Here is a 21,653-nt window from a genome sequence, read left to right on the forward strand (position 1 = left end):
GTCTCTGTTACTGGCTTTTCTCCTTCTTCCTCCTCTCTCCCAAAGGTGGCATTCCTCATGGCTCTCTTCCTGACCTTTTGGCCAAACAAAGGAATTGCATTTTATCTTAGAGTTAACAGGGAGCTATTGGAGTTTATTGAGCAGTGACACAAAAACTATACTTTATCAACTGTGTGAAGAATACATAGGAGATAGGAGAGACTTGAAAAGAGGAAACTTAATAGGAAGTTACAAAAATTATGAGATTTTTAGTGAGAGATCATAAGGTCTCTAACTAGGCTTGTGTTAGATTGTTAAGTAGAAGAGGGGCCTAAGGTAAATGATTTTTTTGGAATGGGAAAGAAATGAGAAGGTTTGGTAACAAATTAAGGCAATTCGGGGAGAGGCAGACTGATGATGACAATGGTGATGCAGTGAATCTAGAAAACTGGAGGAATGATTCTGCCTTTGACAAAAAAGGGAAGTTTGAAATGAGACTTTTAAGGAGAAAAAAATTGTTTTCCTTGGCTCACTCCTTCCTTTTTTTCCCTTTCATTTTATTTCATATTATATTTAGTATAACTATTCTTCCTTGTCAATTCAAACTGTTCCCTTTTGTCTTTCTGAATCTCTATCTCCCGCTCCTCCCTAAGACCTCTAACAGTTGCTTGTTTCATCTCTTCACCCCATGTCATCAGTCTATCACCCAAATTTATTTTCCATCTCCTAGTGGAGAAAATCATACCCCCTTCATCCAGAATTACCAGGGCTCTCATTAAAGACCATCTCATTCTCTTTACAAAGAAGCACAAATCCTAGCTTTCTCTCCCAGGCCCATTGTTTCTCATCAGGCAGCATTTTCACAAAAACAATAGCACATCTCTTTTCAATTACAATTCCACCCTCCCCGATTCAGGCCAGGCTAAATAACCCCCAAATCCATCAAGACTTTGGGGGAGGAGGGTTATGTTAGCCCAAGGCTTGACAAATCCCTAGAGCTAGGTTACCATGGCACCAGGCAATTGTATTTTGAAGTCTAGTGTTTTAGTGAAATCTTAACTAAAACTACCGAAGTACAGTACTGTTTTCCCCAATGCTTATGTATATTTCCATTTTACTAGAAGGAAAACTTGAAAAGGAAAAATGTTGGCAACATAAGACAGCTCTATTCAATTAGTATGTGTGGGCATCAGACTTTCAGACTCCTCAGCTGCCATGAAACCTAGGCTTTGCTGACTGTCAGCATTTGTTGGAGGAGATGGGGAGTTCCACTGGTCCCCAGAACTTTGATCTTTTCAATACATGGTCAAAGAAGTAATCTGGGGACACAGAATCAGGGATCTGGCACTGGAGGGGACTTTAGGGACCATTTAATCCAACCATTTTACAAATGAGAAAACTGAGGGTCACAAAGGAGAAAGTCTAAAAGTCACACAGGTAGAAAGCATCAGAGATGAGATTTAAACTGAAGTGTATTAACTCCAAGGCTAATGTTTTCTCCCACTCTACCATGCTGCCTCACTATTAAACAAATGTGGTCTATATGGGGATCAAACCCAAAACCTTAGTATGAGCATCAGACCAGATATATTTAGTGTCTTCTTTGAATTTGTCTAGAGCAAAATACTTTTTTTTTTCTATCTCGATTACTTTTTTTATTTTTTTATTTAATAGCCTTTTATTTACAGGTTATATGCATGGGTAACTTTACAGCATTAACAATTGCCAAACCTCTTATTCCAATTTTTCACCTCTTACCCCTCACCCCCTCCCCCAGATGGCAGGATGACCAGTAGATGTTAAATATATTAAAATATAAATTAGATACACAATAAGTATACATGACCAAACCGTTATTTTGCTGTACAAAAAGAATCAGATTCTGAAATATTGTACAATTAGCTTGTGAAGGAAATCAAAAATGCAGGTGGGCAAAAATATAGGGATTGGGAATTCAATGTAATGGTTTTTAGTCATCACCCAGAGTTCTTTCTCTGGGCGTAGCTGGTTCAGTTCATTACTGCTCCATTGGAAATTATTTGGTTGATCTCGTTGCTGAGGATGGCCAGGTCCATCAGAATTGGTCATCATATAGTATTGTTGAAGTATATAATGATCTCCTGGTCCTGCTCATTTCACTCAGCATCAGTTCGTGTAAGTCTCTCCAGGCCTTTCTGAAATCATCCTGTTGGTCATTTCTTACAGAACAATAATATTCCATAATATTCATATACCACAATTTATTCAGCCATTCTCCAACTGATGGGCATCCATTCAGTTTCCAGTTTCTAGCCACTATAAAAGGGGCTGCCACAAACATTCGTGCACATACAGGTCACTTGCCCTTCTTTATAATCTCTTTGGGATATAAGCCCAGTAGTAACACTGTAGAGCAAAATACTTTTATAGCTACTTCTAAAATATGTTTACAGATCATCATTAAGCCTGATTTGGGTCAGGATTTTAAGTTTAGAACAAAACCCTATAATAATAGCATATTCTTTTTTTTTCTTTTGTTTGGATTTTTTCCCTCCTCACCTTCTCAAAACTTAAACATTTATAGGAATTGTTTTTAGGAGTCAAAGCAAATTGGATATTTTCATTGCCATAAAAGAAAGCTGGTGGTTCAACAGGTAGAACGCTATTTCTGCAATTAGAAAGACCCAAGTTCAAATCTAGTCTCAGACACTGTATGGTCCTGGATAAGTCATTTAACCCTTGTTTGCTTCCATTTACTCATTTGTAATATGAGCTGGAAAAGCAAATGACAAAACAATTGACTTGAAACAGATAGACTGCAAAATCAATGAGTCAACAGTGTGACAGGAAAGCCATATCCCAATAAACTATCTCAGGTTAAACCAGGTTGAGGGTAACTGACAGGCTCCAAGCTTGGAAGTGAATTAGAGGGATGTATACCTTATGCTTGTGAAGACTTCCCCCAGTAGAATGGGTGGATGAGAACAATTTGTTCCAATGGCCACAAATGTGGCTGAAACAGGGTCTGTGAAGTGCTTAGAACTTGGTCATTCATCAAAGAAGTTAAGGTCATCCATTGCAGCCTGGGCAATACTTTGACTAACTTTTGTCCTGATATTGAACTTCAGTGACTTGGAAAGAGAGAAGGAGCCTGACGACTATGTGCAATGCTGCCTCACTTAAATCTAATTTCACTGTCAAGTTTAGACATCACCAGTAATGTCTTTGTTTTTGTTTTTTTCCCCCCAAACAAAGGACAAACAACAAGACTGGGGGAGTGGGTGATCTTTCTCCTAAAGTGAAAAGTCCAACCATGTCACTCCACTGCTCAAACTTGAGTAGCTCCCTATTCACTCTAGGAAATAATATAAACTCTCTGACATTTAAAGATACTCACAATGTGGCCCCAACCTACCTTTTCAGATTAATAACATATCACTCCCCTTCATACTCTTATCATTCAGCCAAACTGGCCTTCTTGCAATTCTTCACAGATGACACTCCACTTTCTACTCCAAGGCCTTTGCATTGAGCTATCCCACATGCCTGAAATGTTCTTCCTTACCTCTGCCTCTTAAAATACTTTTTTTCACCAAGCTTCAGATCAACTACGACTTCTTACTTGAAATCTTAGCTCATAGTTCCTAGCATCCTCCCTCCAAATATTGCAGATGCTGTCTCCCCCATTGTAACAGAAGCTCTTTGAGGACAAGGTCTGATTTTTTATTTTCTTTGGCCACCTTCCTGACACACAGAAAGAAGTTAATCAATGCTTATTGATTGAGTAATTGATCATTTTCCTGTCATGCCATATCTATGATACTGAGCTCAGCTCTAGGTTCCATATTTTTAAAACACTTTTTATTTTCAAAATATATGCACAGATAGTTTTCAACATTCAACATTGCAAAATCTTGTGTTCCAAAATTTCTTCCTCCCTTCTCCTCACCCTTTCCCCTAAACAGCAAGTAATTCTATATATGTTAAACATGTGAATTCTTCTATACATATTCCACACTTATCATGCTGCCCAAGAAAAATCAGATCAAAAAGGAAAAAAATGAGGAAGAAAACAAAAAAGCAAGCAAACAACAACAAAAAAGTGAAAATGCTTATGTTGTGATCCATACTCAGTCCTCACAGTTCTCTCTTTGGTACAGATGGTTCTCTCCATCTCTTCATTGTTGAAAAGAGCCAGGGCCATCAGAATTGATCATGTATAATCTTCTTGATGCTGTATACAGTATTCTCTTGGTTCTACTCATTTCACTTAGTATGAGTCCATGTAAGTCTCTCCAGGCTTCTCTGTAATCATCCTGCTGATCATTTCTTAAAGAATAATAATATTCCATGACATTCATATACTATAACTTATTCAGCCATTCCCCAACTGACGGGCATCCACTCAGTTTCTTTGCCACTACAAAAAGGGCTACTACAAACATTTTGGAACATGTGGCTCTTTTTTCCTTTTTTATGATCTCTTTGGGTTACAGGCCCAGTAGAGACACTGCTGGATCAAAAGATATGCATATTTTAAGAAAGATCTTAATAAACTAGAGCTAATCCAAATGAGGGGAACCAGGTTAGGGAAGTAGCATGGGTATATATATCCTATGAGGATTGGTTGAAGAAACTGGAGATGTTTAGCTTAAAGAAGAAAAAACTTAGAAGTGATTTTATGGTAGCCTTCAAATATTTTAAAAGGCTTTCATATGCCTTGTCCCAGAAGGCAGATGATGAATAAAAAGCTACAGAGGCCGATTTAAGTTTGATGTCGGGGAAAACATCTTAACAATTAGTTCTGTCCCAAAGGGGAATGGGTTATAAGACAGGGGTGGTTGTTTGTCCTTCATTCTCAAAGAGGACCATGACTTGCAAGTGAATTGGTTTTAATAGAGAATAGGTTACACAAAGTCACCTGGAATCCTCTGGATATATTTGGGTCCAGTGGCAAGCTATAGATCAGAACAACTGGAGATGGCCCTGGAGAAAATAGGAGACCTTTGCCATCAGGTCTCAATTTGACTGAGGCAACCCCCAATCAGTTATTAAGGCTAGATAAGAATTGAAGCAGAAAATGGCCTTTTTTATCTATCAAAACAAGAAAATCAATCTGTGAAGAGAAGATCCATAGGGTTTCTGACCAAAATAGAAACAATTGCTATTTACATTTACTCTGAGCCAATCAATGCCCAAACAAAAACCAACTGAGGCTTGGCAATAAGACCTATTGTTGTCAATCAGTGAGAGAATGATTTGGGTTTAAGGCATGGCCCTATCCTATAAATTCCAAGATAGTTTGTGAGTTTCGATGATCAAAACTGACATGCCTTTGGGTAAAACATTCACAGGTAAGGATATGATATGTGGAGAAGGCACAGCAAAGAGAAATACAAAGAAAACAACAAAGGAAAAAGGAAAGAAAAGAGGTATGTTGCCCAAGATAGTTCCAATTAGATCCCAAAGTTTGTTCTTTATTCTCAAAGAGGACTAGGACATCAGAGTGGTGATGCTATCACATGCAAGTGAATTGGATTTAAGTGAGGAACAGCTATGCAAAGTGACCGGTCTCATTTTCTCCTCTAGAGTCACTGTGGTCCAGTGGCAAGATATAGATCAGGATAACTGGAGATGGCTCTGGATGCAGTGGGGCAGTGCACCTCACTAGAGGTCTTCATGTAGATTCAGATTATGTCATAGAATATGTCAGGTTTAGATAAGGTTAAACAAAACAACTTTTAGCAATATTAAGCTTCAGTGATTTATATAGTGTTTTAAAGGGTTGGGCTTTTGGGGGGGCGGGGAATATTTTGTTTTTTAAGTGCTTTGCTTTCAATATTCATTTGCTACAACCTTGGAAGGGAACAAATAGAAATATATAATGGGTAGTAGATATAGTGCTAGGCCTTGAGTTCATATCTAGCCTTAGCTGACTGATTCAGAGCAAGTTACTTAGCCTTTGTTTGCTATAGTTTCCTCATCTGTAAAATGAGAGAAGTAATAGGCCCTATCATCCTAAGGTTGTTGCAAGGATCAAATAGATAATAATCATAAAGCCCATAGGACTTTGCACATAATAACTCCATACAAATGTTAGCTATTATTATATATTGTATATATCTGGATATTTTATATGTATATATTTTTCACATATATTATTATTATATATAGTGCAATCTGGAGTGAGCACATATAGGCCCCATGGTTGATAGCCAATACACTAAGAATGAGAAGACAGCAAAGATGATTAGATGCAAAAGAGTCAGTCTTCTTTCCAGTCATTTGTATTTGGAGGAACTTTGAAATCCAATCTCTCTTTGGAGACACCCAAGCATTTATGAAGCATGTACTACATGCTAAGCACTGTATTAAGGACAGGGATACAAAGAAATAGTTTTTTACTGAAGGGACTGAGATGTAAACTGATTTATCCCTCAAATGAGAGAGATGAGTAATGGGGAGGTAGTCTGAGGAAGGTGAGCACGACTGTAGCTATCAGGAAGTCCAGCAATTGTTGCATTCATGAATGCAGTGTGACTGAAAGGACCTGTGGGTGAAAGAACTGTCTTTTGTTCAGTTTCCAATCAGAAGTAGCCAAGAACTGAACTCCTGGGGTTTGAATCTCACTGCTACTTGAGATGATTGGCATGAGGACTTAATAACAATTGTTGTCTGTGATGTGTGAAAGGATTATGTGGGTGCTATGATATCATTGTACTGTTATTTTTTTTAACCATTTTAATTAAACACTATCTAAAGAAATTTATCTTGGCAAAGGTAATTCAGTGAGATACAGTCCGGAGAGAGATAGATGGATGGAGTGTCAATCCATTACCCAGTTTGTCCCAGGCAAATCACAACTTCTCTGCCTTCATAAACTTTTCACCAACAAAATAAGAGGGTTGGCATTGATGACTTCTAATATCCCTTCCCTTTTTCAATACATTATCCCTTGTACTTTTAGGAAGGCTGTCATATTCTAAATACAAGAAGACCAAAAATAACAGGATACCCAAATCTCTCGGGAGCATGAAAAATCTTAATCCACCCCAAGCAGGTGATAACTAGCCTGGCTGTCATTTGCTCCCTAATCTCCCTAATCCCTAGACTGTTAGAAAAGCTATATGTCAAACCATCATCTCTTCAGGTCTGGGATGGAAACCAGATAGTCCCCTTTCTCTCTATAAGAACATTAGACAACTACATGAAAAGTTATCCATGTTTTGTGAAGTAGAGGTAGCTTAGATTGTGCTGTGGATAAAACACTAGACTTGGGAATCATGAAAACCTGAATTCAGATTTTGCCTCAGACATTTGCTTAACTATGTTTCCTTGAACAAGTCATATAACTTTGCTACCTCTGTTTCCTAATCTGTAAAATGGAATTAATAATAATACAGCATTGATCAAATAATATATACTTGTTACATTTTAAAGCATTATATAAATACTAGATATTATTTTTATGAATTTAAAGGTAAATTTTGAGAGAAGATAGTATTAGTTCAGCTGGGGTAAGGCTGTTACATTCATATGAAACGGTATGGGTAGAATACTAAGCTTCATCAGGTATTTGATGTCCATTCTCAGGTTGATAGTAGTATGATTTATATTACCAATAGAATAAATTGGAAAATGGGTAAAGCTCCATATGTTGAGAAAGGGAAGGGCAAACTGGAACCCATCAGCCAGGCTAGGGAATCACCTGCTTAGGGTGGGTCAATATTTTTCATGATCCCAAAAGATTTGTATATTTTGTTATTTTTGGTCTTGTATTTAGATTAGGACAGCCTTCCTAGAGGTCCAAGGCATTGTGGATTGAAAAAGGCAAGGGATATTAGAAATCATCAAGTCCAGTTCTCTTTGAAAGAATATAACTAATGTCACCAATGAGGTCAAGCCACAGAAAAGGGTTACAGATAAGTAAATAGCTATCTATGGAATCACAGAATCTCAGAGCTGGAAGAAAACTCATGGACCATTAAGTCCAATCTGTCCCTGACTAAGGAAATCATCTACCAAATATCCCAGAAGCAGTCATTCAGCCTTCTCCCGAACTCATCTATCTATTGAGGCAGCCTTAGATCACTCTTGTCCTTCAATGCTTTTTCTTACATCCAGCCCAAATTGTCCATCTAAATCTTCCACTCATTGCTCCTGATCCTCCCTGGCCTCCTTCAATGAAATTTAGGCAACACTCAAGAGTCTGTACTCAACAGTCATTTTGGATAACATTCTGAGTGTGCTTGTCTCCTATTATATAAATGCAATCCTCTTAAATTTTCCCTTGTAAAATAAATTCTTTCTACATTCACTATGTCTTGGCTGTGAAGGGGAAGTAGGGAGTTTGGGAAGGGAGCTGAAACAAGAGACATCCAAAAGATAATAGTAGAAGCTAGGGTGAGAGATTCTGAAGGGCAGCATTTCAGGCTTGAGATTGTTCTGGGCTTTAAGCCAGGAGAGTAGAAGCAACTGGGGACAGTTTCTCCCTTGGGACAGGCCTACAGAGAAGCTGCGGTTTGGGTAAATGCCCTCACATATCTACACTGCTTTTCTCCAAATAGCTCAATACAGATTTATTTAAGCTTTTCTTCAACCCCAGGCTTGATTTCTCCCATTTGAAACTTCCCTAAACTTCCCAGATTCTTAAAAGACATAACACAATCGCTAAAGTTCTTCAAAAACTTGGAGATAGTTATAAAGTTGTCCACTTCTCTTCTCTAAAAAGAAAAATTCCAGTTATTTCAGTCTCTTCTCATCAGCTTGAGTCTTTAGGACTTTCCCCATCATCATGTCTTTCATCGGGCCATATTGCACATATTTCTTATACGACAAGATGCAGAGCTGGCTACAGAGTTCAAGGGTGTGTTCAGATGAGCTTTCTCTTCTGTCCCTCTCCACCTGTTCCTTCCTCTGGGTTTCCTCAAATATTAGTTGTGATCCAGAAAACTAAAGGGAGCTTCTGTGCTCAAGCTACTACTTCTTTCAAGACACTGCTTCTTTCTCCAAGTACCCTCGGCCCTAGAATAATGGCATCCAATAATGACATTCAACACAAATTCTAGTAAATTCACTAAGAAGGGGAGTGAGATTAGGATTAGAGTTAAGAAGATCATAAAATCAAAGATTTGAAGCTGGCTAGAGGTTATTGAGGTGAATGACATCATTTTAGATTAGGAAATTGACTTGTCCAAGGTCAAACAGCTAAACTAATCTGAGGATCACAGATTTGGAGCTGAAAAGGTCCTTAAAGGTCTAACTTCCTTATTTTATAGTCTTTGAGGGTCAGAGCAGGCTTACTTAAGATGGCAAAGAATTAGTAACAAAGTTCAAGTAACTTGATCAAGGTTCCATAGATATTAAGTAACAGAATCAGAATTTGAATTCAGATCTTTTACCTCTTTCCACTAGACAACATTGCTGTGTCCTCTAGAGAAAGTTAATAGCAAACATTCTATAACTTCTTAGATACTTCCCTGTCAACCAATCTACCAGCCAGGCTTGGTGGTCAGCCCTGGAGACACAGAGACTATTGTTCCCTAGAATATTTCATGAAAAAAAAAAAAAAACACATTAGAACCTACGTCATCTTCCCCTTGACTCCAAATCCTAGGAATTCCAGAAAAGGTACTAAACTTTGGGATGTATAAGAAAATATTCCCACCTGACTTTGAGAAGACCACAAGAGCAACAAGTAGAAATGCAAATAGGACATTTCTGGGAACATCCCCAGTGCCTCTGGCAGCAGGGAACCTTCCCTTCATAGAATCACAGAATTTCAACGCTAGAAGGAGACTAAGACAGATTCAACTATCTAATCCCAAACCTTTCATTTCTAAAAAAGAAACTGAAACACAAAGAGAGGTGAATTGCCCAAGTTGAGTCCTTTGGGAATCAGCCTATTTATATTACTTGTACTGAGTTAGATGTGGGTAAATGCAAGAATCAATGAATCTGTCAATAAAAAAGTTATTATAATAAAAAAAGAAATAAAAAAAGAATACTTAAAACTAGGGGAAAAAAAGAATCAATGAAACAGAACAGGAACAAGAAGAAGAGTCTTCAAATAATAGGGAAGAAAGGGAGCTGGCCCAGGTCAGAAGAAATGAGTCAGGCTACTGAATACGTGGTCAATTAGTAAATGATAGTTCATTCACCTAAATGAAAGCTGAAATAGGAGAGAACCTGTCTTTTATCCAGTGGAATAGCAGCAGTGTGAACTCCCCATTTAGTCTAGTCACTGGGGGAGATACTCTGATTATGCAAAACCATCCAACCCTACTCCTCTCTTTTTTTGTTCTTTTTTGTCCAGGATAGCTATTATATTATTTCCAATTCCTGTATATCTTTGAATTGGTATCAAGGTTACAACCCCTATCCTTCAACTAGGTAAACTGAGTCAGGAGAAAGTAGTTTCAACTCATATAGAGCTGAAACCCAGATATTCTATCTCCCAAGCTTGGGCTCTCAATATCTGGTAAAGTAATGTTGTACAACACCCCCTCTTCCTGCAGCCCTCTGGTTCCATCAGCCCAGCTGGTCTCAGTAGGAGGGAAAATTGCCTGGGAAAGGCCTAAGAGCAAGTCCAGACCTCTGTCCCACTCCCCTAAGGCCTGAATATGGCGTGGGACAATAGGTTCCCACTGCACAACTGTGGCTCCTACTCTACCAGATGCTTGAGGATTCCTGAGGGCTCCTCCTTTGCAGATGGAGAGGAGGTTTTATCTATTCATCTCAGGATCTCTGAATCAGAGACTGGGCCTTAGCATATCAATGTCCCCCAAGACACCCCTTACATTCACTTTATATTTAAACATTTGCCAGATGTTTTACAGCTAGATGCAATTTGGGCTGGGAAAGTAGAAAGTTCACTATTTCAGAACAAATATAAACCAGATTTATCATGTCCTTCCCTTTACCCAACATGCCTCAGCTGACAGAAAACTTCCCAAGTCATACTTTAGTAGATACTTTTGCCAGCTCTTAAGTCTATGGCTCTATGTGTGTATAAAGGAGATTCAATATTTATCAAATCAAGGCAAAAGCTGGTTGTATATTGGAAAATGTCACTTTTTTCCCACTTGGAAAAGTCTCAAAAATAATGCAGATAATACCTTGTCTAACTCTCGTTCCCACTCCATAATCTTCAATGTGCAGGTAGGATTCCTTTCATCATCTGATCTTCACCCATTTCTGTGACATTCATTATCTATCTTGCTTACCTTTAGTAGTTCATAAGAGAATTCCTATTCTGAACTTGTCCCTACCTCGAGGATCATTGCCTAAATTCCATGTCGTAATGGAAAAAGCATTAAAAAGCAATTACATCCCCAGTGGATAAGTGGTCAAAGGCTATGAAATACAATTCTCAAAAGAAGAACAGCAAACTATGAGCCATATGAAAGAATGCTCCAAACCACTAAAAACAAGAGCAATGAAAAATCAAAACAACTCTGAGGTTTGTCTCACATCCAACAAATGGGCAAAGATGACACAATATTGGAATAGTCAAATGTTTGTGGTCTGAAAAGACAGGTATGCTAATACACTAATACAACATATAATATGTAATACACTATTGATGGCTTCAACCATCCTGGAAGGCAATTTTGAGTTATGCTTTAAAAACTGACTAAAATTTCCATAGTCTTTAGTCCAAGCATAGGTCTAATCATGTTATACACCACTCCTCCTCCCCAATAAACTCAAGGGACTCTTTATCACCTCCAGGGTGAAGTATAAAAAAAACCCTTGGTTTGTCATTCAAAGCCTTTCAGAACCTACCCTCCATCTTTCCCGTTTTCTTATGCCATTTCCAACCTTCCTCACACCCACTTTCATGTACTTTTTGATCCAGACACCCTGGCACCCTTGCAATTTCTTGAAAAAGACATTCTACCTCCATACTCTAAGCATGTTCATTGTCTGTCTCCCAGACATGGAATGTTCTTCCTCATGTCTGCCCCCCGGCTTGGTTTCTTTCAAGTCCCAACTAAAATCTCACATTTTCAGTAAGCTTTTCCCAATCTCTCTTAATTCTAGTGTCATCCCTTGATTGATTACTGCCTTTTCATCCTGCTTATAGCTTGTTTATACATAATTGTTTTCATTCTGTCTTCCCCATTAGATTGTAAGCTTTTTATGAGGGACTATCTTTTACCTTTTTTGTAGTTCTAGCACTTAGCACGTGCTTGGCATGTAGTAGGTGCTTTATAATTGTGAGGCACATGTTAAAAATCAGAGAGAAAAGTCTTACATATAACAAAAGAGTAATAACAGCACTTTTTGTGGTAGCAAAGAAGTGGAAACAAAGTAGATGCTCAATTAGGGAATGGCTAAACAAACTGTGGTATGTGACTACAAAGAATATTATTACATTGTCAAAAATGACAAATATGAAGAATTTAGTGATAAGCACAACTAGAAAAAACAATATACCCAATGAATACAACAGCTTAAGAAGAAAGAACATTAACACAACACAATACAGTAATTATGACTGATCTTAGCTATGAAAGATAGTTGTAAAAATCTTTCCTCCCTTCATTGCAGAAGTAGAAAATTATAGCTATATTGCATACTTTCAGACATAGAGGATGTCAGCTTTCCTGACAAGCTTTTTTTTGTTTGTTTGTTTCTTTTTAAACCTCTTTTAAAATAGATGGCTTTCTGAGGCAGATAGGGGAACAGTGCCTAGAATCAGGAAGACTTTAATTCAAATTACTAGCTATATGACCCTGGACAAAATACTGTCTTACTGCCTCAGTTTCCTCAACTGTAAAATGAGAAGAATAATAGCCTGTAACCTGAAGAGATAATATTTATAAGTGGTGTCGCAATCTGGAAGACTTATTTTGTTGTTTAGCTATTTCAGTCCTGTTCAACTCTCTGTTAATCAATTTGCAATTTTCTTAGTGAAAATACTGGAGTGTGTTGCTATTTCTTTCTCCAGCTAATTTTACAGATGAAGAAACTGAGACAAACAGTTATGATTTGCATTGTGTTACAGGGCCAGTAATTGTCAGGAGCCAGATTTGAATTTAGGAAGATGAGTTAATAATTATGTAATGAGTTCCTGGCCCAATGCTCTATCCATTGCACTGCCCTGCTACCCCTGTTGTATATAGTAGACATTTAATAAATTCTTCTCTCCTCTTCCTCCCTTTCTCTTCTCCTCCCCTCCCTTCTCTTTTCCTCCATCTTCTCACTTTTCCTTTTCTCCCTTGCCCTCTCCTTCCCTCTCCTATTCTCTACTCTTCTCTCTTTTCCTGTTTTCCTCTCCTGTCCTTTCCCCTCTTCACTCCTCTTGCCTCTCTCCTCTCCTTCTCTGCTTTATTAAACATACATAGCCTTTTTTTGTGTACAGAACACCTTAATAAGTACTGAGAAGGTAAAACATAGTCCCTGTCCTCATGCGGCTTATAGTCTAGTGAGGAAGTAAGACACTAATCCAGGTAACTATTACACAGCATTCCACAACGAGTATATTAGAGTTGTGAAACAAAGTGCCATGTTGTGAAATTCAAGGGGGAAGGCAGGTTGATATAATTGAGAGGATCAGAGTATCATAGAACAGAGAACATTTGCATTGAGATTTAAAATGCAGATGAAAATTCAATAAATATAGAAGGGAAGGAAAGAGATTCCAAGCATAAGGATTCACTGGATAGAGTGCAGCCCTGGCATTAGGAGAATCTGCATTTAAGTCCAACTTCAGATGCTTAATAACTCTCTAGCTCTGGATAAATCTCTTAACTCTGCCTCAGTTTTCTCATCTGTAAAGTGAGCCAGAGAAGGAAATGGCAAACCACTCTGGTATCTTTGCCAAGAAAACTCCAAGTGGAGTCATAAAGAGCTGAACCTGATTAATTCTCTCTCTCTCTCTTTCTCTCTCTCTCTCTCTCTCTCTCTCTCTCTCTCTCTCTCTCTCTCTCTTTCTCTCACTCACTCATACACAGAGACACACACACAGAGGAGAGTAAAGGTTGTTCTTTCTCCATTCAAAAAGGACAATGACATGAGAATAATGATGTTTTGACTTGCAAGTGAACTGGATTTAAGTGAAACAGAGCTGTGCAAAGTAACTTGCCTCACTCTCTCCTGCAGAGCCATCTGGGTCCAGTGGCTTGATGTAGATCAGAATAACTGGAGATGGCCCTGGATGTAATGGGAGACCTTATCTTTTTTAAGCTTAGACCTTTTCAGTTCTCAGTTCGACTAAGAGAATGTTCATTTAGTAATTAAAGGCTAGGTAAAAATTGAGGCAAAAGATGGTCTAATTTATTTTCATTATTTAAAAAAAAATGGATCTGGGATGGGAAGATCCTCAGAGTTTCTGGCCCGAACAGAAAGAATGGCTACTCACTAGGCCATTAAAATCCAAACAAAGAGCAAGTGAGGCTTGGGTTGGGGCCAATCAGTGAAAGCCAGTGATTTGGGTTTAAAAGCATAGTCAAGAAAGGTAAGGAAGAAATTAGAAGACTGTATAGTGAATGGAAAGTAGTACAATTTTTATGAAGTGTAAGGATTAATATGGGATAAGATTGGAAAATTAACCACATATAAAATAAATACATAGCATCATCCTTCACCCCACAAGAAACCAAACATATGTAAACAAAAAATACACTTCTTTTTTTTATCGTATCTACCTGTGCAACATCTCTCATTTCTCACGCTTTTCTCCCCCTCCTCTCAGACACTGACACTGCTCTGGTACAGTTATCTTGTCAACCTCAAACTATTCCATTAGTATTCTGGATGGTTCATCACCTTTCTGACAGGCCCTATGTGAGTCTTTTCCTACTTTAATTCATCTTCCACTCAGCTGTCAAATTGATCTATCTAAAGTACAGGTCTGACCATATCACCCCCTTATTCAATAAACTCCTTGATGAAACATAAAGTCAATTGTTTGACTTTTAAAGTCCTTCATAAGTACCTATTAAGTCTTTTTTTATATTTTACTCCCCTCCATACTCTACAACTGAGTGACACTGGCTTCCTGACTATTACTCAAGCAAGACACTCCATCACTTAACTCCACACATTTTCACCGGAGATTCCCTATATCAAGAATTTTAATGATAAATGTTGGAGGTGATGTGGAAAAATGGGACCCTATGCATTTGTTGTAGAATTGTGAACTAATCCAACCATTCTGGAGAGCAATTTGGAACTATGCCCAAAGGTCTATCAAACTGCATACTCTTTGATCCAGCAGTCTCACTATGGGGCCTGTGTCCCAAAGAGATCATAAAAGAGGGAAAACGAACCATACATGCAAAAATGTTTGTAGCAGCCCTTTTTGTAGTGGCAAAGAACTGGAAATTGAGTGGATGCCCATCAGTTGGGGAATGGCTGAATAAGTTATGGTATATGGATATAATAGAATATCATTGTTCTTTAAGAAATGATAAGCAGGTGATTTCAGAAAAGCCTGGAAAGACTTACATGAATTGATACTGAATAAAGTGAGCAAAACCAGGAGATTATTGTACATAGTAATGAGATTATGTGATGGACACAGTTCTACTTAACAATGAGGTGATTCAAGGCAACTCCAGTCCACATCCAAAGAGAGAACTATAAAGACTGAATGTGGATTGAAGCATAGTATATTCATCGTTTAAAAATTATTTGTTTGCTTTTTCCCCTTTTATTTAATTTTTCTTGCACAACATGACAAATACAGAAATATGATTAAAAGAATTGCACATATTTAACCTATATCAGAATGCTTGTTATCTTGGGTAGGGGGAAGGTAAGGGAGGGAGGAAGAGAAATTTGGAACGCAAAATCTTACAAAAGCAAATGTTGAAAACTATCTTTATGTGTATTTGGAAAAACGAAATAGTATTTTAAAATGCTCTTCCTCCTCCTCAGAATCTCCTGGCTTTCTTCAAATCCCAGCTTAAATCCCAGTTTAAATCCCACCTTTTGCAAAAAGTCCCTTCCCATCCCTCTTAATGCTAATGCCTTTCCCTCTGTTGATTATCTCTTATCTATATCTTGTTTATACATAGCTGTTTTTCATGTTGTTTCTTTCATCACACTGGAAGCTTCTTTGAGAAAAAAGACCATTTTTTTCTTCATTTTTTTTGGGGGGAGGGGTTTTGTTTTTGTTTTTTTGAGGTAATCAAGGTTAAGTGACTGCTCAGGATCACACAACTAATGTCTAAGAGCACATCTGAACTCAGGTTCTCCCAACTTCAAGGCTCATGCTCTATTATTTACTGTACCAACTAGCTGCCCTTTTTGCCTTTCTCTTTTCTCTCGTCCTCAGCATGATACCTGGAATGAAACTTAATGATCCAAAAGCACAGCTCCATGACAGATTTAGTGAGGTTTACATCAGCTGAATTGGAAAAAAAAATGTAGTCCAAGGGGAAAATCAAGAGAATGATATGATAAGTTACCTATTCAAAAACTCCTGAGGTTATAAGAAACTAAGAGCAAGCAAGCCATCCTCCTAACCAGGGTATTTAAGAGTGCTGGTAGGACCAGAAGCTGATCTCAAAGATAATTTCTAAATGTCAGAGATGAAATTTGAACCTCAAATTTGAACCTCAACTCTAGACATGGGTAGCTAGGTGGCACAATAACCAGTGTGTCAGGCCTGGAGTCAAATTTCTGAGTTCAAAAGTAACCTCAGACACTTACTAGCAGTGTGATCCTAGGCAAGTCATTTAACTCTGTTTGCCTCAGTTTTCTCATCTATAAAACAATCTAGAAAAGGGGATGGCAAACCCACAAATGAAGTCATAAAGAGTCGGACATGACTGAAATTACTGAACTCTGATTCTAGGGCCAATGCTCTTTTTACTGACTTCATTCTCTCTCGGGGATAAACATTTTTTTATTCTAACTAATATTAAAGACTCTAATATTAACACACTGAGACTAACAACAAGGGAGATGACCCAGAAGTATCCTGACATATGCAGAAAAGTCACTCCAGGTTTAAAATCTGCCAGCAATAATCCATATTTTAGATAACTCAAATATTTATATTCAAAAGTTGGTGGTTTTACAAATATCTCCTGGAGCCCTCCTCTCTCCTGGCTGATTAAATATAAATTATGATGTTTTTTCAGAATCTGGGACTTTCCCAATACTGTTTTTCTATGTGGACATTTACAGATCCTGATAGAGATGGAGCATTGTCAGATGGACAAAGGAAAGGATCTATTGAATCAAAGACTTTAGGGGTTCCCTCCTGAAGCTCAAACTGATACCAGTTAACTAAGTGGTCATGTGAAGCTCTCCATTAAGTATCACTCATCACTTGCTTTCTATCCTTCTTTATCTTGGACTAACTTAATTCTTGGAAAGGAAATTCAGACCTGAAGAGGAAAACTTTGAAATCATTCTCTCATGTGGCTTACTCTCCTCTTCCCTTCCCTCTTTCTCTCTCTTCTGATCTGGCTTATCCATCTTTATATTATTTATCTTTAAAAAAGATCATTCCCACTCTGACTCCTTCCCCAAAAAAGTTATATCCTCAGCTCCTTAATATTCTGTCAAGGGCTTTTCAGGAATAGCAAGATCACTTTAAGGTTGTTCTGAGGAAGAACAACACATCTAATTCCATTTCATCCCATCCCACCCCATCCCATCCCATCCCATCCAATACTGTCTTGAAAAGATTCTATGTCAAGCTTCTCTCTGGTTTATACTCTTCCCTTTTTTGTTCCCTTACTGACTTGGTTCCTCCCTTTCAATTTTGGCCTCGGTACCCCAATCAGTGTGTCCTGTTCTGAGGCAGCTCCTGTAAAAGCTCACACAGACCCACTCTGTCCAGTATTTAGAAAACTGTCTCTGTCAGGGATTTGGGGTTTGTTTTCTTAATTAACTGAAAACGCTAACATGGGAGCATAGCAGCTGGTAGGGGCCTGGCCTTGGGCGGCTGCTGTAAAAAAATTCTTGCTTTGAAATCTGGAACTTTAGTTGTTCCCCCCCATGCATCACACTGGATGTCAAAACAAACATGGATACTCGATCAGGTGGTGCAGAAATCGGAGCAGGCTCAGATTACAAAGCAAAGGATAGATTTAGCTGCAGGACAGACTTGAACCCAAACATATGGTAAGGGTGCACTTTCCTAGAATGGCATGGCCATTGCTAGGGTTCAGGGACTAACAGGAAAGATACACTGCAATGGAGGCATAAGATGAGAGACAATATTCATCAGGGTGTCTGTTGAAGGGTGTTTCCGGCCCTATACATGCCCATCCTGTGCCACATACCAGGAACTTAAAGCAATGTAAGGCAGAGGGAGAAGGAAGAATGAGGAAGAGGAGGAGGAGACAAAAATCAGAAGAACCATGTAATATTAATGTCTGGGGCATTAATTAAATTTCCTGCCACCTCCATTCCCATGACAAAGCAGTTCTCCATTACCCTGAAATGCATGGGGAATGGTTGGGTGTGGGGCCTGGAGAGAAATATGAATCTGGAAGGAGTGTTGGCTCTGAGTACAGTGGCATCAAGTGGTGTGTCCACAGCCAAGACAACTCAAGGAGTGGTTGGGCTTTGTAATAAATATTGCTTTTCTTGGTTTTCAGCTCAAGGCATAATCTAGCTGTTCATTCCACTTGACCTCTGGGACTGGAAGGAAAGACTGGTGGTTCAGTGGCTATCAGATAATCACAAATATTGGGGTTCCTTCACTTGTCCTTTTCTGTCTGAGATAAACTCCCCTCTTTGTGTAGCCTATTCTATACAATAACTCATAGGGCAAGTTGGGGAGGAGTTGGAGCTAGAAATTAGGACCCCTAATTCATAGTTCCTTCTACTTCCCTGACTTAAACTGAATATTCCATTCAGACTTTGTGGGCAGGGAGCATCTCACAACTGAAAAGTGGGAGTCTTTGTGCCTCAAGAAGTTTTTCCCAGACCTTAACTTTATTCCCTTAACTTTCATAACCATCATCTCTTTACCTGATCTTCTAAATACAACCCCTACTCTGTAAGAACAGCAGAGGAGATGAAGGTAGAACTGTTTGCCTGGGGTGAGATCAGGGTAAACCACCATTCCCACAGCCAGCTAAATACATTCTCAGAATGACTGGCTATTAGAGCGCCTGAGAGCTGAGGTCACTAGTGTTCCTTCTCATCATAGAAAAGTCAAACAGGGTAAAGTGTTTCCCAGGTTACTTCTAAACATGTGTTTTTGGAGTGGGCATGGAGGTGGGGGGAGAGCATACCCAAGCAACAGCATGAGGAGGACTGGGAAGGTAAAAGGATAATATTCTCTAGGTTGTTTCAGTGATCCAGGGATCTCCTAATATATCTCATCTCTCTGTTTTCCATTGCCTGGACTTAGAGAATTCTTCAAACCTTCCTGTGACACTAAAGCATTGCTCCCAGATATAAGAAACATCTATACTTTATTGCCTTTCTCTAGAAATAGTTCTTTTACTTGGCCACAATGTACTAAATTCATTTCCATATTAAAACCGGTTCCTAGCTCAAATGAGCCATACCTTTCTCTTACTGGCATAGGGTGTCAGCAATATGTGGAGGGGGGGGGGGGGGGACTAGAAAAGGAATGGTAAGGGAGTGTATATGGATACTCTTTCAAGCCTTTGGAGAGGAACTGACACTCAAGCTTCCTAACCAGACTAAACTCCAATCTCCCCAGCTGCTCATTCTTCCAGCCTCACTCCTCAAGACAGCAAAATTGATTTAGCCCCCAATAGTTTCTCAAATCACTGGGGCTCTCACTGTCCTAATTTCTTTATCCCAGGCTGAAGAGAAATGAAGCAATCTTTCTTAGCTTCTCTTTACCCCTTTTAAAAAATCCTATGCGCTTCATTCTCCACCCCAACCTCCCACTCAACACGCATACACACTTTAGAATTAGAGTCGGTAAAATCAACACTTAATTCTCTGTCTTAGTGCTAGAAGTCACTCTTAACAAGAGCTAGGAGCGTCATATTACCTCCCGATGTCCCCAAATGTTCAGTCCCGAGGGAAAACTCTGCAACCCCATCGCATTTGCCTGACTGCACCACCCCACACCCCACCTACCCCAACATATACACCCTCTTACTAAGAAAAAGGCTGGTGTCTGCAGAGAGGATGAAGAAGCGCAAAACCTGAACTTTTTCACTCCAGGAAGAGAAGGAGGATGCAACTTTGGGGTTTCACTTACCAAGTTCATCCAGCTGTTTCCCAACTTTCTTTTTATGGATCCTGAGTTCAGTCTTTAAGAATGGCCATCTTGTGTCCAAGAGCCAGAGCCTGGGGGTGGAAGCTCAGGACAACGGATCAGGGATGGGGTGGGGGGGTTCTTCCGAGGGTGCTGATGCATGAGGATGTTCTGCTCGGACTCAGGCCTGCTCTCCCCCCCACAAACTCGCTCCGGCCGCCGCTCCTTACTCCTTTCAGTGTCCCTGCTCTAACCCAGAACAGCCGGGGGAGGCAGGACGGGCTTGCTACTATGTAAGCTACTGCCTTTCCTTAAAGAGACAGCTCCCCCAAGGGGGTGTGGGGAGAGAAAGAAGAGGAAGGAGTCTCCCTTCTCTAGGGAAAAGAAACAGACTCAGAAAAAAAGGCAGACTGGCAGGAAGCCGGAGCTCTTTCTGTACTCATCACAGGGGTAGAGACTTTTGAGGAGTTCTAGTGGTGTAAGGAGTAATGCCTGGCTACACCTACAGCCTTCCCACCTGCTTCTTTCTGTCTGGTAACCTACGGTGCCCTATGCCTTATCAGCAATCAGCAAATATTTGAATGTGTGCCTCTGCACAAAGTTCTAGGTTAGGGCATTATGGAGAACTATGCCATAGGCCCTTTCCCCACTTTCCCCATATGTGTGTATGTATGTGTACAATGTGTATGCATTATGTGTGTATATATGTATTTATAGTCTAGTTGAGAACATAATTCATATATATACATCCTATGACATAGAATATATTTTTAAAAATATACTTTAGAAAATAAAATTATATTGTTGGGGTTTTTGTTTGTTTGTTTGTTTGTTTTAACAATTTTTGTACTCTCCCCAGCCCTTGGAAAAAATCTGATATCCTTTTTTACATTTTTGTTAAATATCCAATCAGTGTTACAAGATGAAAGAGGATATAATAGTGTTGCTGGCTTCTAGCTAGTTGCCCACAAAGCTGGTAACATACACATTTGTTATTGAAGTTTGTCTTCAAACCATGGTTTTCCTATTCTTGCTCGCAAACCCATTTCTCCCTACTGCCTGAGATACTCACCATTTTCTCTCTCTAGCTCTTCTTGTTCTGGCCCACTGCACTCTCCCAAGACTCCAATTCTTATGGATATTCTTTTCTTGCCCAGTTTCCATTCCTTTCTGTGTTTTTTCATTCAGCAGGTGAATACCAGTAGTTAAGCAAGAATTATAGAGTGATTTTCACAGCTGGCGTATGTTAAACATTCTGTCTGGGCTGGTCAACTCAGTTAGTTAGTTAAATCATAGTGCTAATGAGGTCAAGGTTATGGGTTAGATCCCCATATGGTTCAGTTACTCTCAACTGGAGAAAAAACTTCTGTTCCACAGACAGCTACAGTTTACAATCCTAATCCCAGTCATTCAGTAGGGGAGTTAAAAGAAGGTAGATCATAGAATCCCAGCATCTCAATCTGGAAAAGACCTATTTTGTTGTTTAGTTATTTCAGTTGTGTTCAGTTCAGTTCAGTTCAGTTCAGTTCCATGACTT

The 21,653-nt window shown here is 39.0% G+C and overlaps 1 protein-coding gene across 3 annotated transcripts in view; it reads right to left on the minus strand.

The window, feature by feature from the left end:
• The window catches only part of DAAM2 (dishevelled associated activator of morphogenesis 2), a 141,095-nt gene that overhangs the window by 83,787 nt on the left and 35,655 nt on the right, over positions 1-21,653 (minus strand). Inside the window, exon 1 of one of the 3 annotated variants that reach the window (XM_031964902.1) lies at positions 20,120-20,418. The exons of the other annotated variants lie outside the window; for them this stretch is intronic. The gene's annotated coding sequence lies outside the window, so the exon portion shown is untranslated. Of the gene's footprint in view, positions 1-20,119; positions 20,419-21,653 lie in introns of those variants that run through there. 3 annotated transcript variants of the gene reach the window in all.

This window comes from Sarcophilus harrisii, chromosome 4 (genome assembly GCF_902635505.1).
Source record: "Sarcophilus harrisii chromosome 4, mSarHar1.11, whole genome shotgun sequence".
NCBI classification, from domain to species: Eukaryota; Metazoa; Chordata; class Mammalia; order Dasyuromorphia; family Dasyuridae; genus Sarcophilus; species Sarcophilus harrisii.